Source organism: Cucurbita maxima, unplaced genomic scaffold (assembly GCF_002738345.1).
Source record: "Cucurbita maxima cultivar Rimu unplaced genomic scaffold, Cmax_1.0 Cma_Scf00025, whole genome shotgun sequence".
Lineage (NCBI taxonomy): Eukaryota > Viridiplantae > Streptophyta > Magnoliopsida > Cucurbitales > Cucurbitaceae > Cucurbita > Cucurbita maxima.
The window spans coordinates 380833-399794 of record NW_019272041.1 but is presented as its reverse complement, the minus strand read 5'-3'; the positions used below and the strand labels follow the sequence as shown (position 1 = coordinate 399794).

The following is an 18962-nucleotide window of genomic DNA, read 5'->3' as shown; positions in this document are numbered from 1 at the left end:
AAAAAAAAAAAAAAAAAAACTAAGTTGTGCACGAGGGTTGTTGTACACCCTACAGCAACTTGCTGTCAAGAAAATACACCAGCACAAAAGGAAAAAAAAGGGTGTACAGTAGCCTGCTACACAAGAAAAAGAAGGGTACAGCAGCTTCCTGTCAAGAAAAATATCTGCACCAGAAAAAGAAAAAAAAAAGAAGAAGAAAGGGTATAGTAGCCTACTGTCAAGAAAAGACAGCAGCATGCTGAACAAGAAAGGACAGCAGCATGTTGCAGAAAAGGGGGAGCAGCCGTCTGTGCATGAAAAGACATTGAGAAGCTAAACTGAGGATCCCACAAAGTATAGTTTTTTTTTTGTTATATAGCAGCTACTTCCACCAAAGAGATCACACAACCTTTCCAATTCACCTTCAAATTCACAATGCAAATAAACCAAAGATACAATTTCAGCTGGCAAACGGAAATCATGGCATCGAGAAGTACAGCAAAATGAATTACAAGAGATAAATCAAGACTCCTTCCTGGCACTGGTTCAAAAAGAAAAAAAAAAAAAAAGGAAAGAACACAATGGAGAACCTCCCGATACAAAAAGAAAAATTTGCAACTGAGAAGGCATACAACAGGTACGAGCTTCTCAAGTCAAGTGTAGTGTTGATGGAAAGAAGGTTTCGCGCATTCTACCCTACATTTCCTGAATCCTTTCTTAATGCTATCCACGACCTCGGGTGGGAGATGTTTTGTCACCACAAAGAGAGTTATAGTGCCTATAGTGAAGGAGTTCTACGCATATATTGATCAAGTAGAAGGGTACACAACAACAATAAAAGGAAAAATAGTTGATTGGAGTCCTGAAGCCATCAACCAACTATTTCATTTACAATCTTTTGAGCACGCCACCTTTAGCGAAATGGTGCTAGCTCCATTGGATGATCAGCTCGAGATAGCCCTGAAGATGATAGCCATTGAAGGAACACGGTGGCAGTTCTCTAGAGGAGCAAGGACTATAATAGTAGCAGACCTCAACCCAGAAGTGAAAGTTTGGGTTGTCTTCGTAAAAACCAACCTACTACCCACCACACACAATACTACATTGTCAGCGGATAGAGTTTTGCTGGTGTATGCAATCATAACTAATTTGAGTATCAATGTGGGCAAGATTGTAGTGGATGAGATTGTTAGATGTGCAAGTAAGAGATTGGGAAAGTTGTTTTTTCCACCACTGATAACCATGTTGTGCTCAGTTGTAATAGAAGACACAACAGTGCAGCATAAGATATGAATCAACTGCTGGAACAGCAAAAGGCATTACTTAGCTAGTGTGAAAATAGTTAAGGTAGCTGCAAGGCGTATTGGTCCTATGTCAAAAAGAGGAATGAGAAAATTGATAAAGCTTTAAGACCCAAGTAAAAAAATTCCGCAATTCCAAGTTTTCCAGAAGAGATTTTTAAACAATGGAGTCGCCGCAAAGAATCATCGCATGTGGTAGAGGAGGAAAAGAACACTGCCTCTGACTATGTCAAAAAGAGGAATGAAGAAATAGATAAAACCTTAAGAACCAAGTCAGAAAATTCAGTAATTTCAAGTTTTCTAGAAGAGATTTTTAAAGAATGGAGCTGCAAAGAATAATCGCATCTAGGCACAATATGGTTATCAGCGGTGGAAAAAACAACTTTCTCAATCTCTTACTTCAACATCTGACAATCTCATCTGCTGCAATCTTGCCCACATCGATACTCAAATTAGTTATGATTGCATATACCAACAAAACTCTGTCAGCTGACAATGTAGTATCGTGTATGGTGTGGGAAGTACGTTGGTCTTTACGAAGGCACCAAACTTTTGCTTCTGAGTTGAGGTCTGCTGCTATTATAGTCCTTGCTCCTCCTCTCGAGAACTGCCACCGTGTTCCTTCAATGGCTATCATCTCCAGGACTATCTCGAGCTGATCATCCGATGGAGCTAGCACCATTTCGCTGAAGGTGGTATGCTAAAAGGATTGTAGATGAAACAGTTGGTTAGTGGCTTCAAAACTCCAATTAACTATTTTTCCTCTCACAGTTATTGTGTACCTTTCTACTTGATCAATATGTGCATAAAACTCCTTCACTATAGACACTATAGCTTGCTCTCTATGGTGATAGAACATCTCCCACTCCAAGTCGTTGATGGTGTCAATAAAGAATTCAGAAAATGTATGGTAGAATTCGAGGAACCTTCTTTCTGTTGGATCCGTATGTCAACCCTAGAGGAAGTGAATAGGGTTTTAATGATAAAAGTATTTAAACGTAATTAATTTTTCTAATTATGAAACTTCTTACAAATGAGTAGAAGATGATAATTACTAGAACAAAATAATTAGTCAAAACAATAATCAACTAAAACATGCAATAAATCACAGTAATAATTTTGAAATTAAATAAGAAAGAGTTAGAAAAGATGACACCGTAGTTTTATATAGTGGTTCGGTCAAACTCGACCTACTCCATTCCCCAATCGCTTCTTGGGAATTTGAATAAAGAACTTTCTCGACTATTTCCATGGATCAGAGTCAAACCACTACACCGCTCTTTTTACGAGTTTAAGAGCAAACTCAATCCTTTCCACCGCGTAGGATCAAACCAATACAAATATTTGAATTTAATAGTAACACACCACAACTCTCTCAAAGAGTAGATTTACAATTTGGGTCACTCACAACTATTTCCTCCCAATATGCAATAATAATCCCTCTCAAGAATAAGATGAAGAGAAATAAACTTTGAAGCTTAGAGAGAGGAACAAAACAATGGAAGGTTTGAACCATTGAGGATTGAAGAATTCTAGAAGTTGTATATTTAAGATGTGAGGAAATTGATGAGTTTATATATAGAAAAAAAGTGGCAAAAAGTAGGAATTAAAATTGACATTGGATTGGGTAAGAAATAATGGAAGGTGGAGATTAAAAGTAAATAAATAAAAATATTTTTCAAATTCTATTTATTTAATTTTTTTATAAATATTATATTAATATAATATAAAAATAATAAAAACTAATGTGACAAATTCAAAATTTATTATAAATATAATAATATATAATATAGTAATAATAAAAAAAACTGATGTCAATTTAAAATTTATTATAAATATAATAATATAATAATAATAAAAAAACCGATGACAATATCAATCAAATGACCAATTCAAAATTTATTATAAATATAATAATAATATAATAATAAAAATTATGTAATTAACTCTCAAAATTTCAAAATATAATAATATAATATAGTAATAATAAAAATTGATGTGAACCACGGTTAGATATTTATATTATGTAAAAATAATTTTATTTAGAAATATAATAATAAGAAAAAAGTTAACCATTTGTTACCCTTCCAAAAATTATGAGTGCCATATTTTGATATACTTTGATTTGTCCAACATTTTGATTTTGCTGCCACATCGTCAGGTATGTTGTCTCGACTGTAATTTCTTTGTTTTAGCTCTGATTTGAATAATTGAAATCTTTATTTCTAACCTTATATTGTGTGGACGATTCAAAATTGATTAATAATTAAAAGTAGGTTTGTTATCATCAATAATTAATTGATTGAAATTAATTAAAATGAGATCAAGGGCCAAAAAGCCAACACTTTCCACCGACACTACCCTTTGACTTGAGGAGCTCGTACCTCTTGTACACCTCCTTTGTTGCAAAATTTTCTCTTTGTGTAGGGAGGTTGCCCATTTTATTCTTTACCTTTTCTTTCTTTTAAACGGGTGCTAGTTAGAAAGGAGTCTTGATTTATCTCTTCTAATTTGTCTTGCTGTACTTCTTTTAGCCCTCACATCGCTTTTTTGCCTTGGGCTCTCGGTGTCATGATTTTCGTTTGCAGGCTGAAATTGTATCTTTGGTTTGTTTGCTTTGTGAGTTTGAAGGTGAATTGGAAACGTTGTGTGATCGCTTTGGTGGAAGTAGCTGCTATATAATTGGTGCAGCTGTCTTTTCTTGACAGCAGGCTGTTATACTTACGGTAGGCGCCTACTATACAACTTTTTTTTTCCTTTGTGCAGCAAGCTCTTGTCCCGAAAGATATTTTTGGGTAGAATTGCACAATCAAAATAAATTCAAAAAAGAAAAATAAATGATTTTGACTAAGCTAATGATCTAATTTTTTTTTTACTCAATTGGGGCAAATTCAGAAGTTATCTTAAGAGTTTAAATTATGAAAGAAAAATATCAAATACAACGATTTCACATTTAGATGATTTAAGAAAAATGAGAATCAAAGTTTATTTGATCTTTAAATAGACGTTCAAATGGTCTAACGATCATGAAAGCTTGAAGTATATTAAGGATCAAAGCAAATGGAATCGTACGCATGCAAAATTGTTGGAGTGGTACATTATGTACATTATGTCATTATGTCATCAAATTGAATTGTAGGCCGGCAAAATTTCTGTATGTCATCAAGTATAAATAAGGTAAGGATAATGTGGTACATTATGCAGAAGGTACAATCCCTCTACTTTTATTAGTGCAAAAATTCTTGGATTTGAGCATATTACATAATTATATAGAGATGATCAAGATTTTGAAACTATTTATACAGCTTCAAAAACAGTTGTGGAGGATTATTATGTGTTTCTATCTATACATCTTGTCTTGCAAAAATAGTTATGAATGATTATTATGTGTTTCATAATTTCTATTTAAGAAAAGTAAGTTTTGTATTCCTTAATCGTCTATTAAGAGGGTTTACTAGCAAGGGAAGCACATGGGAAGACTTAATTTGACATTTTGAGATTAATAAAACTTATAATATGTTTGCATACACTTCTTTTTGCCGAAAATAAAGCAAGATGTTCATAAGTTTTGTAGCTAATGTTTTAAATTGAAAGAAGCTAAGTCTAGATCACAACCAAATGAGCATATACTCCTTCAAATGTACTAAAGGAATGTTTGACTAATATATTGGTGGATTTTATTCTTGGTTTGCGTGTAGCACCCGAATATTTAAAAAATATATATATGTATATAAAAAAATAATAGGGTTAAAATTAAAAGATGGGCAAATAGGTAAGTTGCCCCTCTAACTATAATAGGGGTCCTTGAAATTGTAGCACCGGCTGAGAAAGCAAGCAAAGAAAGAAAAAACGTTGGGAGAGAAAGTTTGGAAGTGAGAGCGAGAAACCGCCGTTAGAAATCTCATCGGACCACCATGGAAGTCATCTCTAGCCAGAATCTAGGTGCAAGGACCTCTTGGAAGGAAGGAGAAGATGTTAGCATTCGGAGTCCCATTTTTCGTCAAGAAATCGAGAAAACCCGCGAGGTAAGATCTTGAGCGTTTTTCTCAAATCTACTGTTTTCCTTGTGAATCAAGATCTGAAATCTTGATATATTCATCTAGAAACAACTTTCCACATGATCTGTGAAGAAGCTTGGCTGAAACCTCGATCGGAAGGCAGAAACTCGAGAATCGTCCAAGAATGGGGGAGAGAAGAAAATTTCGGCAGCCATGTCTTGACGGGGGACGGCAAAATGCAGCTGGGCAGGCAAGGCACACGTGCCAAGCGTCGACTGGAGCCACGTGTCAAGCATCGGCTAGAGCTATGCAGCTCCATTGAGACGGCGACACGTATCACCTTTAAACCTAAACCAGCCGCGGCCACACGAGCGAACCAACTCGCTGACTCGTTGACCCGAATTAGAGCGCCTGGACCGCGACTACATAGAAAGCGCGCGGATGCGTGAAACTCATGAGTAGACCTTCTCCCAGCGCAAGGCGGCGCGTGGAAGCACATGAGGGTTAGTTCCGGCTCGTCCGACTTCTATTTGCCTGATTTTCATCCCGATTTTAATTCTAATCATATTTTTGTGTGACTTAGGACATAATTGGGGAAAATTAGTATTTTTGGACAACTTACGGACATGGAAACCCTAGCGGAAGGGCACGCATCAACCCTGTAAGTCACCACCTGGTATTTAGGAAAAAATACTTAGTAGGATTTGCTTGGCTTGGATGCATGCTAGTACAATTTCCTTAGATTAGTTTTCCACAAATGAGACTAGGTAGAATGATGGTTATGAGAGTATGGGGTGAATTATCTAGGTGTTGCTTGTATGCTTTAAGCTTTCGTTATACGTATGCATATGTTTAATTCATGTTGAAATAGTGAACTCCACGTTTCGAGCACTTGAGGGATGGCATCGCCCCATTGAGCGCAAACTCTGCTTTTCGGGTGCTTGATGGAGGCCATCACCCCGTTGAGTATGCTTGTTTAATTTGCATGAATTATGTATGATAATGTTAGATGACTGTTGCATGCACTCTTTTATTTTCCATGACCCATTACTTGAGGAGTCTAGGGAGTTGTAGTTAGGAGCGTCAAGTCACTCAGTCTAGATATAACCTTCCCCTAGGAGCCTAACAGGTTACCACAGCGAAGAAGTACCTTATGAGTATTCTTAAACTGCTAGTTGTGTGAACGGTATCCACAGCTTCGTGGGAGGACCAAGGGTTCCCAATCAGTTCTTACTGCTCTTAACCATTTCGCATGGGAAATATGTCCCCACGTCATACAACCCATTAGCTGCATGGGAACGAGTTGGGTCGCGCTCCCCTAGGGGGACTACATGGGCTTAGGAGGTACTCAGCACACCCCTAGTAGGATAGATACCATGTAGTCTCAGATAGTCATGCAGAGGTAGCACCTCATAGAGAGATATTGGTCATTGCAGCTCACCATAAGGAACCTTAAAGTATCAAATGAAAGGACGGAGAACCAGTGAAGCTCCAAAGAACAAGTCCCAAGGGGCGAGCCCCAAAGGGACTAAGACTAGAACCAGACGTCCTAGAGCCAATTAGAAGACCGTGGGAATTCTGTTAAGTTAGGATGCGATGAGAGCCTACAAGTAGGTGGCGTACTAAGTATAATTTTTATACTCATCCCATTTTCTTTTTTTTTTCTCAGGTGTTCGCAGGCTGCTCGTCGAGGTAGAGGAGCGTTCGAGAGCTGTGCGATCACAAAGAGGGTCATTTCAGAGCATTAGTCACTTTTAGATCTTTTGGAGTCTTTTGTAAATTTCTTTTATATTTGTATCGTATTTCCTTTTTGTGAATTTAAATCCTATTTTGAAATATTTGAAAATTACACTTCACTCTTTTAATTTTATTTTATTGTATTTTCATTTTTATTTTTTACTCTTCTTTGTTTTTTCTTTTTGTTTGTTTTCAATTTCGTCTTTTGGGTCATGGTCTAAGTTTCGAAGTCTTGAAAATCGGGTCGTAACATTGCCGCACACTAAAAAGGGTAAATATAATATTCTTATTGTTGTAAACAGATTTAGTAAAATGACTCATTTTATTGCATGCAAAAAAGAATGATACAAACCATGTTGTTGACTTATTCTTCCGAGAATTGGTAAAATTACATGGAATCCGAGTTATTGTTAGTGACATGGATATTAAATTTGTAAGCCACGAAAGTATTGTCGGGTAAATTGGTGAGTAACATTGCGGCACACTAAAAAGGTGGTGAGTAACATTGCGGCACACTAAAAAGGGTAAATATAAGGGTAAATATAATATTCTTATTATTGTAGAAAGATTTAGTAAAATGACTCATTTTATTGCATGAAAAAAAAAATGATACAAAAGCACATTCTACACTGGTAGATAGATTTAATAAAATGACTCATTTTATTGCATGAAAAAATAGATGATACAAACTATGTTGACTTATCATTGTTAGTGACAGAGATGTTAAATTTTTAAGACACTTAGTAAAGTACTGTGGGGTACACTTAGTAAAGTACTGTGGGGTAAATTGGATACCAAATTGTTTTTTTCAGCTACATGTCATATGTCATGCTCACTAATGGGCAAACTCTAGTGGTTTTAGACTAATGGGCAAGCTAAGGTGATTTGAGACTAATGGGCAAACTGAAATAGTTAATAGAACATTAGGCCATTTGCTTAGGGCTATATTTTCTAAAAATATTAAGTCTTGGACGAATGTGTGTTATCGATAGAGTTTGCATATAATAGAGCAATTCATATACCACTCATTGCTCTCCTTTTGAAGTTGTTTATGGATTGCAATTCATAATACCACTCATTACTCTCATTTTGAAGTTGTTTATAGATTTAATTCACTAAATCCTCTTCATTTGCTTCCTAATCCTTCTAATATTTGCTTCCTAATCCTTCTAATATTTTTGTGAGTGAAGCAATCACAAGTAAGCCAAATTTGATCAAAAACTTGCACAAAGACGTGGAGGAGAATTGATAAACGAAAATTTTAAGTTGTTTCAAGAATTAACAAAGGATGAAAGGAACTCATGTTTCAACCTGTGACTAGACTTGCATACATTTTTGCAATGAGCGATGGACCTTACAAGTTCTTGAAATAATTAACAATAATGCCTTATTGATCTTTCTCGAGAATTTTCAATTCTACTTTCAATATTTTTTACTTGAGTCTTTTTTATGTAGGCGTTGATCTTCTTGATTCGATGACGAATCTTTGAAAAGGGGAAGAAGATAAGAATCAAGGTGTTCTAAATGTTCCAACTGAACATATCATATGATCCAAAAAGATTCAACAAACATTCATTATTCATCTACAAAATTGGATATGTTCGGTTCAACCTTTATTTTATGTGTTACAAGCTGATTCAATTGAGGAAAGATCATTTGGAACTTCGAAATTGAATATTTACTCGGTTGAAATAGCATATGAGAATGTTATAAATAGCACTTAGATGGATAATTTGATTATAAAAAAAATTTTATTTATTCCATAATTTATTGGGTGGGCAAAAGAATGGTTGGTCCATAATTTTTTTTTTTTTTTTTTTTTTTTTTTTTTTTTTTTTTTTTTTTTTTTTTTTTTTTTTTTTTTTTTTTTTTTTTTTTTTTTTTTTGTGGAGATTTAGATGGTTGCTAAATAACCTGCAGGGTCACTAACTTTATTTAGTGGGCATTTAAAGAGTTAGAAGTTTCTTTTATGAGAGACTATAAATAACTACAAATTACTATTACTCCCTAAAACGTAGATTTTTTTTTTTTGAGGAATGAAATTAAGCCCTCAAGTTGAGACTTTCACCCTTATAAATTTAAGCATCATATTTGTCATTTATAAGTTTCATGTTATTCTTGTGGTAGATTGCATCCGAGTCATTTAATCAAGTCTTGATTAAGTTTAGTTGTGAACTGACTCAATTTAGAACAATATTTCAAATCTTACTTCAATATCTTTGATAGCAATCTAATTCTAGTCTCATCTCTTGGTTGATTTAAATTTTATACAAGAAAGTGTCAATTTTTTTTATTCAAGAGTTGTTGCTTGAACAAAAGCTTGGATCATTGAGATGAGAATTTAGATGATCTTACCATTATATTTGAGTGATAGCGAGAAAGATCTTGTAGAATAAATTTATCATTGTCGAAATATACCAAAGTTAGAGTTACTCTCTTATTAAATGCTTTCTTATTTTTAATAAAATAAAATTGGTTCCTTTCACTTAGTCCAATTTGTTGAGGGTTCTGATGGAGGTATATGTGCTCCTTGTCACGACATTTGGTTCGACTTGGAAAGGTTTGCACTCTTGTTTTAAGCCAAAAGCAAATCCATATATCTCATAATTCGAAACCAATCTAGGTCCCTAAGTAGTTTCTTCCTTTTCAACTTCCTCTTATGCAACAGTTATCAAAACCTCAAAGTCACATAAGCCTTAACTTGTGTGCACTCCGCGGTTCGCTAGTCGTCATATCCTATCCACCTTTAGAATATTTGTGTTGACGTCTTGGTTACACCTTCCTAATCTTAGGGCATAATGTGTCTTAAATCTTTCCTCATGCTTGTTCATAGTCTATTCAATATGCGTTAAGTTTGTCAATGCTTCGAAAATAAAAATTTCTATTTCAGAAGTCATCATACTAATGAGTTAGCATCGCTACTCATAATTCAAGCTACCTCTTTGTTTCATGTGCTAGCTCACTCTAAATGCATCACATGACTTTCTTTTGAGTCATAAGTTGTCTAATGCATTGAAGCTCTTTTGCTCATGAATTGCTCATTTTTATAGTCCTTATCAACTCATCACGAGTGGGTCGTTCACCCTTACGCGTGTCCCTAACGTATCGTGCCACTAGTAATATACATTTGACGTAATCTTCGTATTATTAGGGTGTACCATGCCATGAAAGTTCCTGGGCTCTTGCCATCACATCATGTCCTCCCTAACATTAGCGATCTTGTGCCACCAATCGTGCCTAGCGGTTACGACCCAACAGCAATGGCCTTCAGTCGGCTCTTCAATTGACATATAGGAGGCTTATTTCTCTAAGTTGGACAAGCACCTCATATTTTTGGTCCATCCAAGTATTTTCCTTAATCATGTGTAGTAGTATGTCTATATTTTTAATGCAACTACCGTGAGCATCAACTCGTTCTACAAATTTGTGTCTAAGTTCACTCTTTTTGCATGCGGAAACTTCATGTGTTGAGCCTATTCCACGTGCTAGATTTTTCTCTTTTGAGGTGATCCAACCATTCATGGCATCCTATTAGTTATACTAGTTTCAATATTTTTTTGTTATGGGATCATCTTTTTTGTTGCAACACCCCTCTTCGTTGTTGCTTCGGGTTCATCGTGACTCTTTCTCATGACACTTCGTGGTATGGTGAGGGTGTTTTCTCGAGGTTAACATTAGTGCTTCTTGAGTAGCAAGTCGTGCTTGACCCTCGACACCTCCTTCGGTGTGCTACTCTTTTAGTTCTTTCCTTGAAATAGACCAAAGTCTTAAGGAGTTAGTCTCCTTCTAAAATCTTCTAAATTTTAAGTTCAAAATTCATTTCAGGGCCTAAATAGGCTTAATATTAAGATATAATATTTGGAGAATATATTATAATAATTAGCTATGGAATAGATTAATATTTTCTCCTTTATTATTTGATTAGTAATATATTTTATTTTATTCTCAAGATTTAGTTAGTTTATATTTTTCGTATTTTGGATATGAGTTAGTAGATTATATCCTATTTAAACACGGTGAATATCAATGAAGAACGCACTTTTGATCTCAATTTTATTTCTCATTCTTAATACTTAAGCCACTTAACTTTTTCAATATTATTTGACTCTATGTATGCCCTTTTATGTTCTTAACACTAGCATCTAGGTGTGTCTACTTGCCAAACGCTATACTTACTTATGTATTTGTTTTCAAGCATGTCATTGAATGTGACCTTTCATCATGGTATCTCAGGTGAGGTAAGTTTTAGATCACTTTGGGTAACATTTTTGTACCTTATTGTCTAACCAATTCTAACTCTTTCTACTAGCTATTCAGGTAGGGAATGAACACTTCATTTGCACTTCATTTGCACCATGGAAGTGTCGACATCAATTTTGATTTTATTTAAAATTTAATAAATAGACAAGGTTAAACAAACTAACATGAAAAAAAAAATATAGAATGTTTTGGCGTGTCTTTAATCTAATTGCTCCAACTCTTCCAACAGGCGAATCTCTTATTGAATCTCTTCCATAAAATCTTATTTGCTATGACTCCAATAGAATACTAACTACTTGTTGTAACCGTATCAGTCAAGGAGGGAGAGACCATCGTCTCTGAACACTAAAGAGAGGGTGCTATCACTGCCTTTGAGACGCTCCATCAATCGAATCGACGATGACTAAAGAGAGAGACGACCAAAAAATGTGAGGAAGCAACACTAGCGAATTGTAGTAAAAGCAGAAGTAAGATCAATCATACTCACACACCCACAAACATAAATGAATAAACATAACGACTTATGTTGTTCAGAGAGAAGATGTTCTCATACATCCATGGATGGTAGTCAATCACTGTAGTATATCTCACAACACTCTTACACTACAAAATATCACTCACAAAATTCCTCTCAATTGCTTCTAGACCAATATAAAATGTCACTCACATCACATCGGATAAGAATTGTCCATTTTTATTTTTATTTTTATTTTATTATTTTACCTTTTGATTAAAAAATTTGTGAAAAAACAACAAAAATTTAAATATAAATACAATGAATAAATTGTTACATTGTTATAAATTTAAAATATAAAAAATAAATTATTAGATTCTTTTTAAATTTTTGTGTTCTTTTCGTATGGGCTGGCTTATGAATGCCTTTAAATCCTTTCTAAATAATTTTAAATAATTTTAATATTAAATTCAAATTCAGAAATTTTTATTAGAGATAAGAAAAGTTAAAATAGGATTAATTTATAATTAATTTTTATTAAAATTAAAAAAAAAGAGTTAAACAATATAGTAATTTAATTTCATGAAAGAAAAAATTGAATAAAATATATGATAACTCAATTTCTAACTTTGTTTTTATTATGTGCTTTAAATATGGTAAAAAGTCCAAAGTAATAAAAGATTGTAATTAATGTAAATTTAAATTTCTTTAAAAATAAATAAATAAAATGAGACTAGCATTGATTAGGTTATTCCATAATGAATGCAAACTAGAAAATAAAAATAAAAATAAATAAGGGAGATATCCATAATTGTTGGTTGCATTGTTAATAGTATTGATTTTTGTATAGTTTAGTTTATGACTCAATTTTTAAGTTTAAATTTATTACAAAGGCAAAATCGATTTTATGATATAATAACAAAATGAAATAAAAAGACTTACTGGTGTGGTGTTCTGGAACGACCCTATCTGTAACGCACAACTCTGAAACGCTCCTCCACCTCAACTGACAGCTGTGAACACCTAGAAATGTATGGGGAAAGGGGTAAGAACAAAAATGTAGAGTAAGCAACCTAAATGTAGTCTCTCATCACATCCAATTTCTAATATGCTCAAAGATGTTTGGGCCTATTCCTACAATTTTTCTAAGCTTCTATGTAAGTCTCGAAATTTTATGAACAACCAACATGATTCATCTACCTATGTAGTCTCATTAAGAATTGCAGTGTCATTCTTGATCCATTTCTATATATTATAAGAACACTCACCTAGAATTATTCACAAGTGTAGTCCCAGATCTTTTATCGAGACTGGTTTACGGAATCACGACATCACCCTTAATCCATTTTACACACATAAAAAAACTCACCTAAAATTATCTATGTGTAGTCCTATATGAGTTGATTACTCACCTTCTACATTCTTATAATTTCTTTTAAATAATTTAGAAAAAAAAGTCGAGTATTACACATACTAGTAAGTGTTTTTATTAGTGGGGTAACAACCTTAATTTATTCTTAATTTATGTGTCATGGCTGACTTTATAACATAACTTTCTTAACAAGCACCGTTATCTGTATCTGAAATTCCTGTCTTTAACTAGAAAATATTTAATAAATAATATTTAGTACATATCATAAGAACTTAAATAAATATACCCACCATCAAAATAATATACTAAAATATTATTAGAGTATGCAACCTCTCATTTAATGAAGTATAAAAAAAAAATAAAAAAAAATAAATAAATAAAAAAAAAAAAGAAGAAAATTATAGAACCTCAAGAAAAAATATAAAAAAAATGAAAATTTAAAAAAATGTATGACACGAAGAAAAATATTTTTATAAAGATGGATTAAAATTCTACAATTTTTTTTTGGTTATTTTGAGTTACATAAACAAAGTTTTGAAAATCCAAACGAAAATTATAAATTAATTGAAATTTAGAAATTTAGGATGAACTCAGTTGTGCAGTTGGCACCTGTCAAGTGAAGTGGTGGCAAACGGGGCAAGCTTCACAGGGAGACTTATCGAGCAACTATTCGTCCACGTGGCTCGTTGGTGAAGGAGAACTCGCGATCCACTCAAACCCAACTCGCTAGTCTCGAAATCACGATCAATCTATCTACGCCTTGACTTGAATCGTCTGATTTGCCGACCCAGATGGAAGAGTCAATTAGAATAACGACCCTAAATTTATATTTACCTAGAGTCGCTACCATCATAATAATGTAATCATTTTGTGCAGAAATAAGCATTTAAACTTTATCATAAAACATAAACTTCATCTTAAAACACTGCCATGAATTTACTTGTTTGAAAACATTTTTAAAACGACACAACAAAATACTAAATAAAATAAATAAACATTGAAATTAAAACACCTTATTCTAACCTAAGTCTAAGAAAATAAGTACAACTACCCAATGCAATTTGTCATAACCTCAAATTGTAGTGTTGTTATAAGTAAGGATGTCTTGCCTTTATCTGAAATAAAAGTAGGACACGATTTGAGTATTTAAGAAATACTTAAAAACAACTTTCCTCTCGGGGTTAAATGCAAACACATACAATAGCTATCTTAAATGGACAAATGGATGTGTACTTAATTTTCCTACACACGCTCCACATGTGCGAGTATGGACCCATCAGTCGGTTCGCACACCTTCTGGACTCCTTTTTGGTCGGGCAAGCATTTTCTGGTAGTTATTGATACTGGACACCCGTTAGGAATAGTGATCATCTTGGCAGCATTATGGTAAACATAATGATCATTCTCTACCTCATAGCGTATGCGTCCGTACTATCATGAAGGAGAAGGGGTATCTTACAATAATGCATGAGGTCCCAACATTTTTCTATTTTCATTATCATATACTACAACCCCGCTAGTGTCTTCCTTCATATCATATCCGTAATGACCCTAGATTTCGAATAACCTAAAATCACTACAATAATCATAACATACTCTCTTATGCAAAAATAAACATTTAAAAACTTCATTATAAAACACTGTCATGGACTTATGTGTTCAAAAACATCTTTAAAACGATATAACAAATTTCTAAATAAAATAAATAAACATTAAGGATAAAAACACCCTATTCTAACCTAAGTCTAAGAAAATAAATACACATATCCTATGCATTTGTCATAGTTTCGACTTGTGATGCCGTCGTCAGCTACTGAAAATAGAAATAGCACGTGGATGTAGTATTTTAAGAAATACTCACTAAGTGGACTCACTATTGGGGTCACAAACACATACAACTCATGATTAGGGACCTATTGTTAAAACCATCATAGGGGTAGCCTCCAGTGTAGATAAATTGGATGTGTAGTACTTCCCTGCACACGACCCACACGTGCAAGCGTAGATCCCTAGGCATATCGCACCCCCTGGATCCATCATAATCGAGCTAGCTATTCGTAGTGACGTTCGAAGGTCAGTAGACCCCTAAGTATCATGCAAGGCATGATGATCATCATCATCATCGTGTACTCGTCCGTACTCATTATCATAAATAGAAAAGTAACTCGGATGCATATGTACACACAAAATGTATGAGGTCCCTATAGTTTTCATGTTTAAATCCTTTTTATGACACAACCCTATACATCATTCACACATTGTCCTAGGTAACATGTCGACATTGATCTTCATATGTTCACCATCAATAACATCAATTAGGGTTGTGCATTAGAAAACTCGTCATAATGCATCATGGTATTTAATACATGCACATCATCTTAATATGAAATATCATCATACATCTTATATCATCATATTTTCATGCATCATCATTATCATGTCATCATATCATGTACATAAGGAAGATATTATGTAATAAAACAAAAAATCTAAAATGGAATCTATTAGGGAATCACACAAATTTGCAACTCACTCAGCTAAAAAGGTGGTTAACTTTATTGATCTCATTTTTGTTACTTTGTGGCCCACCACTTTTTCATTGAGAAATTCAAGTAGTGGCCAAGTTAATACCCTTTATTTTAAAAATGAAAAAAAAAAAAACTAAATTAATAAAAATAGGTAGTATTAAATTTCAAAGAACCGTGAAAGATAAGTGGATATAGGAAGTCAAGTTGCCGAGATTTCTGAAGTTCTAAATATCCTTGAAATTCCTCCATTTAAAATTTAATTTGAACTGGGGATACTATAATGAATTTATTACGTTATCAAATGATACATAGTGCGATACAGTCAAAACAAGGTATTACACTAAAAATAATAATAGATACCCTGTAAATAGGTAAGACTTATCAACGACTCTCTATCCTCTCTTTTCTTTTGCCATCTAATGGGTTTTTAGGATAAAAAAGATGATTAGAAATCCTTTATTTTTTCAACTCAATCGCTCTTTTGATTTTGGAAAAGAATTCTTTATCAATATACTGCTTCTTCTACACATTCCCCTCTACCCCATAATGTAGAGTAACTAATAGAAATCAATAACTCACTCATAAGAAAAGTCCTTCCCGCATCAAGCACTAATATAGTTTTAACGTCTAATTAGATCGGGTAATCATTCAAATTAAGAACATAAGCTCGTTACTTTTTATTTCTCTATAATTGGAGCATAGGTCCTATCCATTTATTCATTCGACCCACCCCACTTGACTTGACTTTTTATTTCCGCATCAAGAATTCAAACAAGGTTAAAGAAGTAAAGTGACTCTGGTTTAGGCCAACCAAGTAAATAGTTTTAATGTTAGATGCTCATGGACTCGGTTGAATTGCTTATGTGTTGTATGAATGACATATATATACTTGTAGCTCGTGTGCGTGCCATATTTCTATGATGGTATATTATGTTATAATTCTGTTACGTTATGAAATTAATTATGATATGAATATTATATGATGCATGTGCTTCCACATGTCACGCTACATATCTTGTGATAACATGTTTACACTATGCCTATGAGACATTGATAAGTCATGTATGTTAACCATGAAAGATGTGTCAATATACATATTCATGTCTCATAGGAATGCTATGTCATGAAAATAATGGAGGTATGATTTGCATCATAAATATGTACCTTGAGTTGATACTAGGATACTCATGCATTTTGTATGTCACGAGCATCAAAATACTTCTACATTATGATTATATGAACGTATATGCATGTATTATACACACTCTTTTCCCTCTGTGCTTCCAGCAGCGTGAGCATGCGCTAGGGGTACGTATACGAGTTCGTTTAGTGGGTTCATATATGTGTGTGGGCTATGTGTCACGGTCCTACATTTTTTACCGTGCGGCGTCGTGATCTTGAAACGCTCACGACTAGCCTTAAGGGGAATTAAGCCCCATATATATTTTTTGCCCCGGCTTTGTGGCTTCGTCGGACCTTAGGCGAGTTTTGTCTTCACCAATCAAACATCACTTGTGCGGAATCCAAGCTTATTCAACCACACACGCCGCCTGCGCGTGCATGTTCAGTCGTCTGCGACACATCCGACTTGCCTCTACTCGGGCCAAGGTCTCTCAATGCAACGTCGCATCTCATCTTGTCATCTCGATCCCCATCGACAGGGTCCATATGTCTTGACGCCACCCCGAGTCTCGGGATGTCATCGACTATCATAACTCGCTCGGTCATGCCATCGAGAATGGGCCCGCGTGTCTTTCATCACATCAAAACTTCCCGAACATCCATCTATTTGGGTTCTATCGAGGCATTGGCCCTCCCGTGCCCATGCCGAGTCATTTACGAATATCGTACCAGATAGCGGGTGTATGTAACAACCTCCAACACTCGGGCTAGGGCGCAATACCGGCACACCCGTGTCATCTGGTACTGTTCTTCAAAAACCTATTTCAAAGGAAGTCGCCCGAGACACTCGTCTCGGCACGCTCGCCCACACTGTGACACACGTATGTGCCACAGGGTAGCTCACTTAGGCACAGGGCCCAAGGGTGGTGGAGAGCTAACACCATGGTACCCCTATAGTACATTTTGAGCAATTTTCAATCTTTCAGGCATAGACATTATTTTGGTGAATGGTGTCGTGCACTGTCTGATCTCCGATTGACACCAAACTTGGCGAGCATTCATATTTCATATGGATGGACTTAACTCCTGAACTGCATGCCCAAATTCCTTCCGAAACCCTGTGATAAGAATCACGGTGTTCCAAAGGGAAGTTGGAAAACATTAAAAATGTCAACAACAGGGTTTAAACCTACACGAGTGAAGCCTAATAGATTTCAAGTTTATTTCTTTAGCCACTCAAACATATCAACATTTGTTAAAAGATTTTATTGTTTTTTTGTTTTCATTTTACAATGGCCAATTGGTCAAAATTGACTTCGTCATTTGTGGAGATTAAAGGGGATCGGGATTGAATTCTGGCCACAAACGTCTTTTGTCGGGAGACTATAAATACCCACAATATGTTATGTAAAAATCAGATTCGTTGATGAATGTAATTCATATCTCAAATTGAGACGTTTTCCTTAGAAATCCGAGCATCATATTTGTCATTTCTAAGTTTCAAGCAATTCTTGTGGTAGAATTGCACCCGAGCCATTCAATCAAGCCTTGATCAAGTTAGATTGTGGAGTGACTCAATTTAGAATAAGGTTCCAAATCTTGCTTCTAGATCATAAGGAGGTGTTAGTTACTTTGATTCAAGGGTTCTTGCTAAAATAAAAGCTTGGATCGTTGGGCTGAAGATTAGGGTTGCCTTGACTTTTGAGGTTGAGGCCTAGAACCCTACTCGACTCTTCAACAAGCCTTTCTTTGCCCTTTATGTCTCTGTCTTGCTTATGTCTCAACTTATCTTCAATGCTTACTTTGCGTGGTGGTGTGTTGGATGATGCATTGTCCTCCATCATATCACTCTTTTATATTGGTTCGCATGTGGCCAGATGGCGTCTCTTGAGGGACGCCGCTTTGCTTGTCATGACGTGAGGGTCACAACCTACTCTCTTCATAGTATGTTTTAAGGATATTTAGTAATAAATTATAGTTTACCATATATATTATATTTGATATTTTATTATAAGGAAAATATCTAATATTTGTCTCATTATCATAGGTATCTTTCCATTTATTGTTATTTCTATTTATTACTATTTTCATATCATTGTAATTCATTTGATTATAAATAAGATAACTTTCACACCATTTAGGTGTGGTAGATTAATCAAACATTCACAGTATGGTTGTGACACTATGCATAGAGAAAAGTACTGCACATCC

The 18962-nt window shown here is 34.6% G+C and overlaps 2 long non-coding RNA genes across 2 annotated transcripts in view; one reads left to right on the top strand and one right to left on the bottom strand.

Moving 5' to 3' along the window:
* LOC111498553 overlaps nt 1-8981 on the top strand; it is a 16673-nt gene extending 7692 nt beyond the window's left edge. The window contains exon 3 of the long non-coding RNA XR_002720798.1: nt 8970-8981. This is a non-coding gene — a long non-coding RNA (uncharacterized LOC111498553). The remainder of the gene's footprint in view (nt 1-8969) is intronic.
* LOC111498559 lies at nt 558-17221 on the bottom strand. The gene is made up of 4 exons (XR_002720804.1): nt 17142-17221; nt 16509-16517; nt 13820-13823; nt 558-569 (listed from the first exon to the last, which is right to left on the bottom strand). It is a non-coding gene; the product is annotated as an uncharacterized LOC111498559 (long non-coding RNA).
* Between the last annotated feature and the right edge of the window lie 1741 nt (nt 17222-18962).